The following is a 13809-nucleotide window of genomic DNA, read 5'->3' on the forward strand; positions in this document are numbered from 1 at the left end:
CAAAGTGTTGGTATTTTTGGCTTCAAAGTTCGGGAGTCTCCTGCCTGAATTGAGTCTATTGGGATGTATGTTATTGAACACCGACCTTGATTCCACGAGTAACTGGCTGTAGTGCTCTTGCCTTAGGGAGACCGAATTTTTGAAAATCATACCTAGGCATTGTAATTGCATTTATATACCGCTTACTACCCCTGACGAGACGTTGAATCGCTTTTTTAGCGAGTAGCAGACTACTTCGGAACCCAAAGAGGATTAGTGGTGAATTTATATAGGGAGATGTGAGATTAATTTGAGCGGAGGAAATGTTAGTTTGTTTTTTGTATTGAAAAAGGATAGTTGATGGATAGAAGAGGGAAGGGTTTGCCTTGATATAGCTCTTGTAACCCCTGATGAGGTGTCAAAGCGCCCTTTGGCTGGTGATGCTACTCCGAAACCCAAACAGGATAAGTGGGGAATTAGGTTTGGGAAATATGAAATTAATTTGAGCGGTGGATATGTGAGTGTGTTAGCTGGTTTGAAAAGGATAGTGGAGGAATAGAAGAAGGAAGCGTCTGGTAAGTGTTTTGATGGAGCTAATAGCAGTAGGAGGTTTGGGATGAGTATAGGGGAGATGGAAGTGGGAAGAGTCCAAGGCAAGGGTTTAAAAAGGCTTGTTTGGGAGATCTGAATAGTGAAACAGGTATGAGATGATGCAAGGAGGGAAGATTCTAGAAAGGGTTATATTGGGGGTCACAGTAGTAGAATGGGGTCTGGGATGAGTCAGAGTGGAGGTAGAGGATATATTGCAAGAGGTATAGGGTGAGATATAGCAGAGTGCATTGGAGATGCTATATTAGTAAAGTAATAAAGATACATAAGTTCATGGAAAGTATAGCTATATAAGGGAATTGATATGTGCAGATTTAAGTTGTATTTAATAAACTCAGATTTTCAAGTGCTGCTGTACTTTAAGTTCATTTATTTTTATAAAATATTTTATTCAATAGTGAAGCAATTGTAAATAAATAGTTATGATAAAGGTTTACTTATTTATGCAGAAAGAGAGTGTGGACTTGTGCTCCACTAGTCTCTTCATGCACTCCCCATGCCACCACGACCTGAAAGAATGTTCTTGCTGTTGCCAACCAACAGTCCTTAACAGACCTGGAGCTAAAGAAAAATAATGTATGGGAGATGAATGTGGTATGATGGTCCACAGATATGGAGGTCAGCCTGAATGTCAAACCTGACTGCACTGTCTGCAGACATGAACACTTTTGGAATTAAGACACATCTACCACTGCATTAAGGTAAACAAAGTCTTACATATTACTCTGTTGCAAATGTATACCATGCACAGATTAAACAGAAACAGCAGCAATTCATTCTAAACCTAAAATATTAAAAAACATAAACATTCCAAGTTAGAGGGAAAAATAGCACTCATCTTAGGCTGCTGACCAGCAAAGACAAGCATTGGCAGATTGCAGTGGCTCAGTGATGTTGAGTGCCGTGGCATAAAATGCAGTGGCACAGAGTGCAGTTGGGCACAGTGCAGTGGCGTAGAGTGGAGTTGTGCATATTATGGTGTAGAGTGCAGTGGCGAAGAGTGCAGTGGTGTTGAGTGACATAGAGTGTATTGGCGTAGAGTGGTGCAGAGTTGAGGAGAGAGAAGTGGAGTATTGCAGAGTGGAGTAGAATGCAGTGGTGTGGTGTAAAGTGGAGTGATGCAGAGTAGAGTTCGGTGGCGTAGAGTGGAATATACATGGTGTGGTAGCACACTTTCATTATAGGCAACACATCTTTAATTGAAATGACTATTACATTTGCAGACACACAGTTTCACTGATAAAAGTATAGAGCGCACAAACAATAATGAGTGGAAATGTCCTCACCTAGTGTATTGATTTGTTTTGATCGTTTTTAAATATATGTTTCCACCGTCACAGGTTATCAACTTCAACTTTAGCCTCTCCTCAACCGCGCCTTCCCTCTATCTGCAATCCATTCAGATCGAGTAAGACACAATCCATGTGGCTCGGGGAGTACTATAAAACTGAAAGCGTTTGTGATTGGCTGTGGTAGAGCGAGCGCTCACTGTCCGGCTATCCGATTTGCTGTCATTGTGCGTAATTAAATATGCTTTGCTACTGTGTTTGTGACTGGCTCAATATTCCATGAGCAGCTGTGCCATTAATACAAAACTTTTGAGGAAGGACTGATGAGTAATGGAGCCTGCCGTTAATAATCGCGCTCCTAATTTTGAAGGGATGTCCTCCCCTATAGGGGGTGGCCCGTGTGCCCTGTGCATGACAGTCCCTTCGCGCTATACCTGCCCCCGATGTAACGTGTCTTACTGTGGCTTGAGCTGTTACCGTGGCGTGCGGCATCGTACTTGTTCCGAGGCTTTCTACCGGGATGAGGTGCTTCGGGGACTACAGGAGGCAGCTAGGAGCGAAGGGCGAAAAGGGGATATAGAAGGTATATTAACAAGGTGGAGATGAGGGTGAGCGAGGAGGGGACGGGGGGCGGGGGGGGGGAGGACTTTCACATCGAATGGCGGTGGGGCCAGGGAGACGAGAAAGGAGCAGCGAATGGAAACTAGCGGCAGGCAGGCAGGGGAGGAGAGGAGGAGGGGGGAGGAGAGTAGGGGAGGCACGGCTCATGACCATAGCCGTGTTCGGGTAGTCAAGTAATGGCCGTCAGCCAGGCAGGATTAGATGAGGGCCGGGGGTGACATTCCTGTGCGGTTTGGGGTTTAATCGCGTCATTGTTGTCTCCATCGCGGCCATCAGAAGCACAGATATTTCTGCTCGCCATTGGAGCCGGCTCCGACATGGAGATCAAAGCAAGGTGGGGGGAGGAAGCAGAGGGGGCGCCCGAATGCAGCATTGTAACACGGCGGGCAGGGGAGGGGGCGGGGAGGGGGCGGAGAGGGGAGAGGTGCGACACGGCAGGAAGACGGAAGGAAGAGAGGGGAGGGGGTGGAGAAATGTAAGTGCAGGGGAGAGTGGGTGTGGACGAATTTATTTGGCATGTCTGCAGAGCACATTACCTCCTGCACCTCGTGTATATGGAGAGTGCAATCTGTTGTCACTAAATGTGCTATTTGATGGTAAAAATGAAGTGTGCTGGGGAAACAAAAAAGAAGCCGGAGGGAAGAGAGGGGAGGGGGGAGGAGAGCGAAAGGATCGGAGACACGGCGGGTAAAATAAACAAAAAAAAGCCGTAGGGGAGGGGGGAGGAGAAATGCGACACGGCGGGAAGGGGAGGGGGCGGAACGGGGGCGACACGATGGGTGATTGCCAGTGGTCCACAAAACCAGCCTCTCTTGAGTGGTAAAGATCTACGATGATCTTAAAGTACGGTATACACTGTGGTGTTTTGTGAGTTGATGCCAGATGAACTAGTCACAAGTGCTCCCATTCATTTTCTGCTCGTGTGCATTGTTGCAGTGAAGTCGCACAAGCTTATGCACGGAGGGCACTAAATAGCACGAGGGGCTGCATGAAAGATACATGTTTGCCTCAGTTATTTAAAACGCACAAACACCGAGTGCAACAGAAGGACAAAGAGGGAAAAAAACAGCTCAGTGCTGTGCCAGGCACGAAAGGCCCAATCATCTCCCCCCAGATAAATCTCACAGCTAACGCTAGTTAGTAAAGTCCTGCCGTGAGGGCTATTAAATGGTTCAGCATATTGGGTACTGTCCCAGGGCATCCTCTAACGTGAAATGTGCACAACTGCCTTCTTACTGGGATAATAAACATGGCCGACGCTTCTCACGTGCGCTTGGTGCCCTCAGCAACGTTACCCAAGGGCTCCTGCAACCAGCCGCATGCCAGAGACTGTTCGGTCGCGTTCATTAATTGGTGCGGGCGCAGTAGTATATTGCATGGCGGGATTACTGGCCGCTTTGTTTCCTGAGAGGTTGCGGCGGCTTTGTGTTGGAGGCCGCTCCATCGACGGGAGAAGGTATTTACCATGATTAGCAGTGTCTGAAGATTACAGGTTGGGCCCGTCGGTATCATGCTTTCGGGGCGAGCTTCAGTATGCCGTAAATGCAGGATCCAGCCAAAGTGTACGTCTTGGCAGAGAGCTTAAGAACAGTTGTTTGCCATGGAGCCTGAGTCAGACCTCGGGAGGAGGAGAGGAGACCTAGCTAATAAAATACAGGCTTTCAAATCAGAGTGCAGGCATGATCTGCCAAAGACAGTGCAGGCATCTGTTGTCACTAAATCGGCGGGTAAAATAAACAAAAACAAAAAAAAAAGCCGGAGGGAAGAGAGGGGAGGGGGGAGGAGAAATGCGACACGGCGGGAAGGGGAGGGGGCGGAACGGGGGCGGAGAGGGGAGAGAGAGAGAGTAGGCAAGGGTAAACAAACACGGACGTGCACGCGCCCGTGACTTTTAAGGTCAATGCGCATGCGCATAAGCTTAATGCGCATGCGCATTGACCTTAAAAGTCACGGGCACTGCAAGGAATCGCCACGATTCCTTGCAGTTGGATAAAGAGTGGATGAGCCCCTATAGTCTCGCTTGCTCGATGCGCATGCGCATCGACAGGCGAGACCTAAAAACATAAACATTCCAAGTTAGAGGGAAAAATAGCACTCATCTTAGGCTGCTGACCAGCAAAGACAAGCATTGGCAGATTGCAGTGGCTCAGTGATGTTGAGTGCCGTGGCATAAAATGCAGTGGCACAGAGTGCAGTTGGGCACAGTGCAGTGGCGTAGAGTGGAGTTGTGCATATTATGGTGTAGAGTGCAGTGGCGAAGAGTGCAGTGGTGTTGAGTGACATAGAGTGTATTGGCGTAGAGTGGTGCAGAGTTGAGGAGAGAGAAGTGGAGTATTGCAGAGTGGAGTAGAATGCAGTGGTGTGGTGTAAAGTGGAGTGATGCAGAGTAGAGTTCGGTGGCGTAGAGTGGAATATACATGGTGTGGTAGCACACTTTCATTATAGGCAACACATCTTTAATTGAAATGACTATTACATTTGCAGACACACAGTTTCACTGATAAAAGTATAGAGCGCACAAACAATAATGAGTGGAAATGTCCTCACCTAGTGTATTGATTTGTTTTGATCGTTTTTAAATATATGTTTCCACCACACTTCAGAATTACAAACAAATGTGCTTTATTTGGACTTTTCTAATTATGAAAATTCTGCACAGTTCATTTATAGACATTTACATTTTGTTGAGTGTTATAAAAAATACCATTGCATAGCCTTCCTCAAGCGTTCCCCCAGAGCCAGCATGATTGTAAAATAAATCCTCTCACTTTGAAGTCAGAGAAAGCAAAATTAACACCAAGCACCCTGGAAGAGAAGCCTGGGTCAAATGTGTCAAGATAAGAACAAGATTTAAAGTCCTGTTGACCGAAATCGAGTGCTAATGGAGGAACATAGTAAATAGACTTTTGTGAAGGGAAGAGACAAACTCGAGCTGGACAGACTAAAACAAATAGAGCCAGCAAATGGAAAGCAAGCAAGTGTGAGTTACAAACTACAAAGCCAATGGTAAACAACAGGCGGGATGCATTCCCAGGGAAGCATTCCAAATGCATCTAAGAGGTCGTTGGCATACAAAAGGCCTTCAAAATAGTGGAATCAGATGGTATGGACTTGGTGTGTACCATGTACTCCTACGAAGCAGTCCTCATGGCACTGACCACTGTGGGTTTACATTTATTACTGGACAAGTTTGCTGCCTTTATGGCTAGCCTGGAGCTTGCAGTAAACTTTACAAAGTGTTATATGTTGATAGTTGGCCCACAGTCCACCAGTTCAAAGACTTATAAGGTGGGAAACCACCCCTTGGCTAAAGTTCCAGCCTTTTCGTATCTAGGGATCCTGTTTGATTCAGAAAGAAACTGGAAGCCCCTGACTGACGCTAAGAAAGTAGTGCAGTTGCAGTGGCTAGTTTTGCCCAAAGGCTGGGCTCCACAGTATTTTAACCAACGTTTACCAGGCTAAATGCTTCTTTAAGGATTTTATATGGCAGCAAGGTACTCGGATACACGAAAGCTGATAATATCCAGACTGAAGAAAAAATGTTTTTAAGGCTTATGTTTCAGGTTCCCAAGAGTACTCCAGCTTTTTGTGTCTACGAGGAGCTAGGAGGAAAAGATATAGTAGATGTAACTGCTCTCAGACCATTGTTTTGTTGGATCAAGGTATGTACCAGGGAGAAATCTCAGCTGAACAGGCTGATCCTCACTGATTGTCGGTCTCTTGACCCAGTGGACAAGTTCCCTTGGATCGCATACTTGAAGGCCGCCTTTAACAGCCTGGGTAGGCAGGATGTGTTCCGAAGCCCACAGTCCCTGCGCACTTTGGAACTGAAGTGGGTGAGGGACCAGTTTTAGCACACAAATCACTACAAAGAGAGCAAATAGAACTGACGAAACATATGGCCAGGGGGGCATACGCTTTTAAAAACAGTTCAGTCTATGGAACCATATTTATTCACTATCACTAGTGATAGGGAGACATTTCTATTGACCAGATTTAGATTTAACATGTTGCATCATCTTCTGGCCTCTCCCAGTGGCTTGAACCCGCCTGGCACCTTGGGTCCCTGCGGTTGCGACAATGTTTCCCCACAGGACATCCTGCATTTCAAGATGTTCTGTAGATGTTTTAGCTCACCTAAGAGATTGTTTATCGAGCCACTACTGAAATCCCTGAACTTTATGCATGTTTGATATGCTATGTTTCTTCAGCTTCTATCCAATGAAAATGATACATTCACAGATTCTTTCTTTTTAGGAGCAGCTTTAAGATTGAGAAGTACTAGGCCTGATTAATTTTGTATATCAACAAAAAGGAAGGGGGGACAATGAGCTAATTATGGTCCAGTGCCCGTGCTCTTAATTTGAGTTGTCAAATCAAAAAGGGGGGTCGGGGGGTCACTGTTCCGAAGGTAGGGGTGCCAAAGGTCAACCACTCACCTAACAAGCATTGGCATAGCCAATAGGTCTCGCATTTGGGACCTTATAAGTGTTTAGCCATGCAACACTTGATGTTGTTTAATCAAGGATATTGTGCTGGATAACTGAACACTTATAATGTCCTAAAGGCGAGACCCATTGGCTAGTCATTGGGGGGCCTTATAAGTGTTTAGGTAGAGCTATCGACTTTGCCAATGTTTCTAAGCTGTGCAGTAGATAAGTGGGGCTGCTGTGCAGCCTGCTGAGAAGTTATAATTAAAAAGTGTAAGAAGCACTAAGTGATGCAGTGGTGTCGTTGAGTGATGCAGTGGTGTCGTTGAGTGATGCAGTGGTGTCGTTGAGTGATGCTGTGCTGGCCTTGAGTGATGCTGTGGTGGTCCTGTGTGATGCTGTAGTGGTGCTGACTGATGCTGTGGTGATGTGGATTGATGCTGTGGCGCTGCAGAGTGATGCTATGGTAGCATATAGTGATGCTTTGATGGTACTGAGTGATGATGTGGTGTTCCTTAATGATGCTGTGGTGACGTTGAGTGATGCTGTGCTGGCCCTGAGTGATGTTGTGGTGGTGCTGCCTGATGCTGTGGTGATGCTGATTTATGCCGTGGCGCTGCAGAGTGATGCTGTGGTAGCATTTAGTTATATTGTGGTGATACTGAGTGATTCTGTGGTGTTCTAGAGTGATGCTGTGGTGGTGCTGAGTGATGCTGTGGTGAAGGTGAGTGATGCTGTGCTGGCCCTGAGTGATGCTGTGGTGGTGCTGTGTGACTCTGTGGTGGTGCTGACTGATGCTGTGGTGCCGCTGAGTGATATGGTTGGGTCCTTGAGTGTTGCTGTGGTGGTGCTGAGTGATGCTGTGGTGGTGCTGAGTGATCCCGTGGTGTTGTTGAGTGATGCAGTGTTGGCCTTGAGTGAGAATGTGGTGTCGCTGAGTGATGCCGTGGTGGTGCTGAGTGTTGCTATGGTGGCGTAAAGCGATGCTCTGGTGGCGCTATATGCACTATATTATCTCTTCTGCTTGTCCGTTCAGGGAGTTGGGATTCCCTTTTTTAATTGTTGCTGTAAAAGGTTTGTTTTACATTTCTCAGTACACAATATTCTGCATAGCCTTCCAAAGAGAGAGATCTGTCTTCAGTGTAGTCCTGATTGGTGAAGTGATATCACATTCTGCTGTCTTTGTACAGAGTCCATTCTATATTTTTCTAGCAACGTGACTCAGACTGTGACTCTTCTTGATCTGCATGGCTGCAAACAGTGACATCACTGTACGAAAGTAACATCGAACTGTGACGTCACTCAATGTGTATGACATCAAAAAGTCACATCACTGCAGTAAATTATCAATAGATTATGATACCACTTCCTCTGCGTGACATCAAACTGTGGCATGACTCATGTGTATGTATCATGTCAGACTGACATCAATGCTGAAAATTAACATCAGAGCAGGTTGTGAAACATGTTTGGCACTTGACGTCATACTGTAACATTGTTGCTCTGAAAGCCTTTTAAGCAATACTGAACAAATCAAGCATCAGACAGAATCACAGCATGACCTCAAATTGGAACAAAACTCCAGGAATCTAACAGCACACTGTACCGTCACTCTAGAGTCCTGAGGTCACCCTTTGGTAACACAAGAATCTTGTGGCATGTCGGGAATTACATGATTCTGACATCAAACTGAAACAAAACTTCAGGAACCAGACTGCACAGTGAGAAGTCGCTCTAAGAATACGAGATGAAGCTGTGATGTCATTGCAGAATCTGACGTCAGCCTTTAACATAACTCCAGGAACCTCCTGTCAGACTAACATTGCTCTGGAAGTGTTGCGTCACTCCAAAAACAGGCTGTTATGGTGTGACATCACTGCAGGAACCCACTATTTGACTGTGACATCAGTACAAGACCTACCAACAGACCACGACATCACTCAAGAAACCTATCAGCCTGCCCTCTTCCACAAAAACCATTTCCGTTGTCATGTTAATAATACATTTGGAAAATACATAACGCTTCAGTGTTGAAACACAAAACCGACCTCGCCAGCGATGTAAAAAGCAAATGAAATCATGCATAGCTTAAAATAAAAATACAAAAAGTCCATACAGGTACGGGCTTCTATCCTGGGCACTAAAGCGCGGGAAAAGTGTGGACACCTGAGGCAGGCCATCGCATCTTGGTGTTGCGTTTTCTGGGCTTTTGCCAAAGGTGAAGATGCTACACGCAGTGCGCGTAGACGTTTGGCATCTGAATCTATGGTTACAATATTTGGAGAGTGTTAAACGTCCTATCAATGAATGAGTCTAGGACTTGCGTTAGACCGGTGAAGTACCCTGCTCGGCGAGAGCAATGCGTTTGCAGCACTGGGAGCGCGTCTGAAGGAAAGCTACCGTAGAGATGGTAAGGGCGACCTGCCCCGTCACAGCGATGTCCCTGTGACGTAAAATGTAGAATCTTCTTTCTGCGTCACACGCTCCCCTATTTTCAAAAGATTGGACTCGCCCCGCAGCTGCTTTTCATGGCGGTAGCGTCGGATGACGTAGTATATGCAAGTGCACTGCCCCCGCGTGGGATGCACTCGCGTGCATCCTATGCAGTTTCTTTCTGGTGGCTTCTATTGTCTAGTGCATGGAAAAGCACGTATGGGTGAGCGCATTTATGCAATGTCTTAGTGAGAAAGTCAGTGCCTGTGTCAGTAAATGCTTGAGTGAGTGAATGTGCTTGGGCGTAAAAGTGAGTTCATGCATCATTGAGTCAGTAGGGGTGTGAGTAGGTGAATGAGTATCAGGGAGATTGTGCATGCATACGTGTGTGAGTGATGAGAGGATTCGTCATGCACGATGGATTAGTGCAAGAGTGAGAACGGCGAGTGAGTTAGTGCACCATGCAAAACAGCCAGCAACCTGCAGCCCCCCTAGACCAGCAAGTGAAGGAATCTACTGTAGGGTGGCCTCTTGTAAGGTGGGCATGCCGATCCTGGTGTTTTTATTGTTTCCCGTTTTCTTTCATTCCAGCATCTGCTTGATATGAACAACAATGTAGTAGCTTTCTATTTTTATTCCACACACCTCCACATTTGGTCTTGAAAAAGGCAGCGCACTCAAGTTTCCTTGGTCCATATGGGGGTAGCTCGTGCAGTCCAAGTTTAGGGTGTGTATTCCTAAACCCGCAGTTTTTTTAAATCACGTTACAACCCAGGGCTGTAAATCCCACAATGCAATGAGAGCACTTGGATTGGACTTGAGGAAACTCGAGAGCTCTGCAGCATTGCGTCGGCAGCGTCACTGTAAATGTAAATGTATTGCGATTTATATAGCGCACGTATCACCCGAAGACATCAAGGCGCTTGCTTTGGGAACCCGTCCTGGTATTCCCCTGTGAGATAACCCCAGCAGGGTATCCACAAGGTGAAAGCCAGGCATCCCGCCGCGAGGGGCCGTAGTGGAGATTAAGCAAGCTATTGCCCAGAGTCGCAGAGTGTGAACCCGTGAGTCGAGTAGGCACCGGAACGAGAATTATCGAGTCCATGGAATTTTTGAACCCAAGACCCGCCGAGGCAGGGAATTGAACCCTGGTCCAGGACCAATCTCAGCTTCCGGGTCTGCCGCCTCTAACCCCTGAGCCACACTTCTCCACTTCACTCCACTCCACTGAGCTGGAGCTGTGCAGCGGGGGGAGAGGGACTTACCGCGCGCACCAAGCTGCAGTGTTGTACGTTTTGAAACATTATGCACATTATTCATGCACATCCCATCTTCGTTAACTCTCATGCTTTCAGTGGTACTTTGGTACCCCAGCTACGGACATGTCTTATTGGAAATCTTTAAATAACAGACACTTAAATACATTTCATTTTCTTATGGAAATGAAAAGTGTTATTTCATTTAATTCACTTCAAGTTTATTTGTTTGACAATGGGCAGAACTTTCTGGTGTGTGAGGGGGGGGTGCTGCCTCTGGGCTTACCCTAAATGTGATTTATTCCATCTTCCTGTCTTCATGCTGTCAACGGTGGATCGTCTACTTTCAAGAAAAGTAATTCAACTCTCATTTTCACAGCATGAGTAGCTATGGAGATTGTTTAGCGCCGGGAATCTTTTAGAGGTGGGTGCAGTTTGTAAATGCAATATATGGAAATATGATGCAAATTCAAAAGGCATTACCTTACCAAATCAAAACACGCTATGCATTTAACGAGCATTGGCCGCGAAAGTGACGCGGCCGCAAAATCATAGCGATCGCAGGCTGATGGCGGGTGTGCGCGCGAGCCCAAGCAGCCGCGAAAGTGAAAGCCATCATGGGCTGATGGCGGCTGAGCGCGCATGCCCGCGCACATGCACACAAGCTTCAGGCCAGCTGTGGTAGCACTTTGAAACCCCCACTCACAAAATGTCTCGCCAGAGCAGCGCATGTGCTGGCTCAGGCGAGACCTAAAAAGGAAGAAAACAAAGCAAAAGAGTGATCCTAGGTCTAGAGCCCACTGTTCTGAGGCAAGAGCAAGTCTTCTCTCTTGTTGCCCTCACACACTCCGAAGGATGTCATGCTACATCATTGGGCATTTGCTCCTCGTCGGGCCGGCGCTGCAATGCCCTACAGGTCCCCGAAGTGTCACTTTGGCGGAGATCTTTTGAGAACAGGCATCAGATGAGTGCGGGTATGTGGGGTGAGTCCTATATGAGGGGTAAAAATGTAAGTGAAAGTTAAACTGGCTAAGGGTTACTAAAGAGGGTATATTTATTGTGACGGTACACTTGTCAGAGTAAAAAACCCAAAGGTCATGCGTTACTCCACTGGGCGTAATGTGCCACAGTAACTAAAAGGTCGACCTGTTTGGGGCCTGGTTGGTCACAAGGATCCGTGGCGCTTCATCAACACTGATAAACAAGCTGTGATGTAAAAGTGCAAGTGAGTGGAGGGAGTAAGACCCTCTGAGATCAGGGCGGGCCAAGACTGTGAAAGACTGCAGTAAGGTTACAACTGGATAAATGAACCACTCCTGATGTGACTTAGGAATAGAAAGAAACAGAAAACCAACAAAGGACACACATGAAACATATATCAGAGACGTCATTGTGTGTCTCCTCAAAGTACATAAAAGCGCGCACCTGGCGCATAAAGACAAGATGCTGACTGTGTTTTATACCATGAGATTGGTTCTCACAGTGGTGGCTGTCAAGGTGTGCACAGCATACCGGCAGAGGTTTACACCGGAGAGCTGGCGATCACATGTGCGGTAATGCCAGCACCTGAGACGCAACCCCCCTATGTGAGAAAGCGCGTTGACTAGAATGTAAAAGCGTGCAAGTTACGCACTAATCCAGTGATGGTGAGTATTTAAAATAACATGATAAAATCACTGTTGTGTTGCTGGTAGTGGAATCGCGCCGTAGAAAGAATCCCCATCCCGTAGGACCAGCACACGCTAGTCAAGTGCTGAGCCAGCGGTACTGCATATGCAAACATAATTGAAACACTGCTGCGTCACTGTTAGTGGATAATAGGGGAAAAAATGCTCTTACCTGGAGGCATGTGGAAAATTGCTCTATGGGCTATGGTGTAGGTGGACCCGCACCTTAACAGGCTAAGGGAAGAAAAGTGCGAGAGAAGGACACAGAGTGAGAGCAGTAACCTCGCGACACAACAATAGTATATCAGCGACTTTCTGTGCCTGCTGGCCAGGATTTGTCTCATGATTCTACTTACAGTTTCCGCTAGAGTGCTGGATTTCAGCACCCACCCGTCCTGACGCCAGCCCGCATATTGTCTGGCTGCGGTGACAGTGGCCCAGATATAGTAGCTGTGCTGGCGGTTGGGCAGCTCCCCCTTCCGGAATGCCTCGTCATGGAGTGAAGAGGTGCAGTGTTGCTGTCCCTGCATACTTTGTCTGTGCGTAGTAAGAGAACTATTACCTTAGACCTGCGCATTGTCAGAGAACTACTACCTTAGACCCGCATTGTGGTTGAGACCGGGTAAGGCTACCTATTGCGGTTGCCACGGGGTTGAGGTATGCCTATTCTCAAACTGACGCTGCAATGCGTGCAAAAAAGGAAGTTTAGGCATACAAGAAATATAAAACAGAATGATGTCCACTAAGCGCAATGTGCTAAGTGGACTGTGGCAGCGTCCCTACCGCTTTTAAAACCTAAGCGCTTTTGCGTGTAGCTCGCCTGCTTAGCGGCGCGTGAGCATTTTATGCTTTTTTAAATTGCACATTATTTCTTCTTACCTGGCTGGGAAGCACAGCGTGTTGGCAGCGCGTTGGGTGTGCCCCTTGATTTTAGCTCGGCTGAGCTCTACTAGACGGATCACGGAGGACTGGACTCGCCCCTCCCTCCCGCCTCGGTCTGACGCCGGTGATTAGCGCCGTTTGTGCAGAGGGCGTGGAGGGTCCGAGCCAGGCACTTCCGGTAGGGAACAGCAGCGCTCTAGTGGTTGGAACGCTGGGGGGGATATAAGGCACTGGATTCAGAAGCCTTGTGTGGTAAGTGGACTGTGGCAGCGTCCCTACCGCTTTTAAAACCTAAGCGCTGTTGCGTGTAGCTCGCCTGCTTAGCGGCGCGTGAGCATTTTATGCTTTTTTAAATTGCACATTATTTCTTCTTACCTGGCTGGGAAGCACAGCGTGTTGGCAGCGCGTTGGGTGTGCCCCTTGATTTTAGCTCGGCTGAGCTCTACTAGACGGATCACGGAGGACTGGACTCGCCCCTCCCTCCCGCCTCGGTCTGACGCCGGTGATTAGCGCCGTTTGTGCAGAGGGCGTGGAGGGTCCGAGCCAGGCACTTCCGGTAGGGAACAGCAGCGCTCTAGTGGTTGGAACGCTGGGGGGGATATAAGGCGGATGTGCTGTCGACAGCGCAGCGGGCGAGCGCAGC

The sequence above is a fragment of the Lissotriton vulgaris genome, chromosome 12, assembly GCF_964263255.1.
Source record: "Lissotriton vulgaris chromosome 12, aLisVul1.2, whole genome shotgun sequence".
Lineage (NCBI taxonomy): Eukaryota > Metazoa > Chordata > Amphibia > Caudata > Salamandridae > Lissotriton > Lissotriton vulgaris.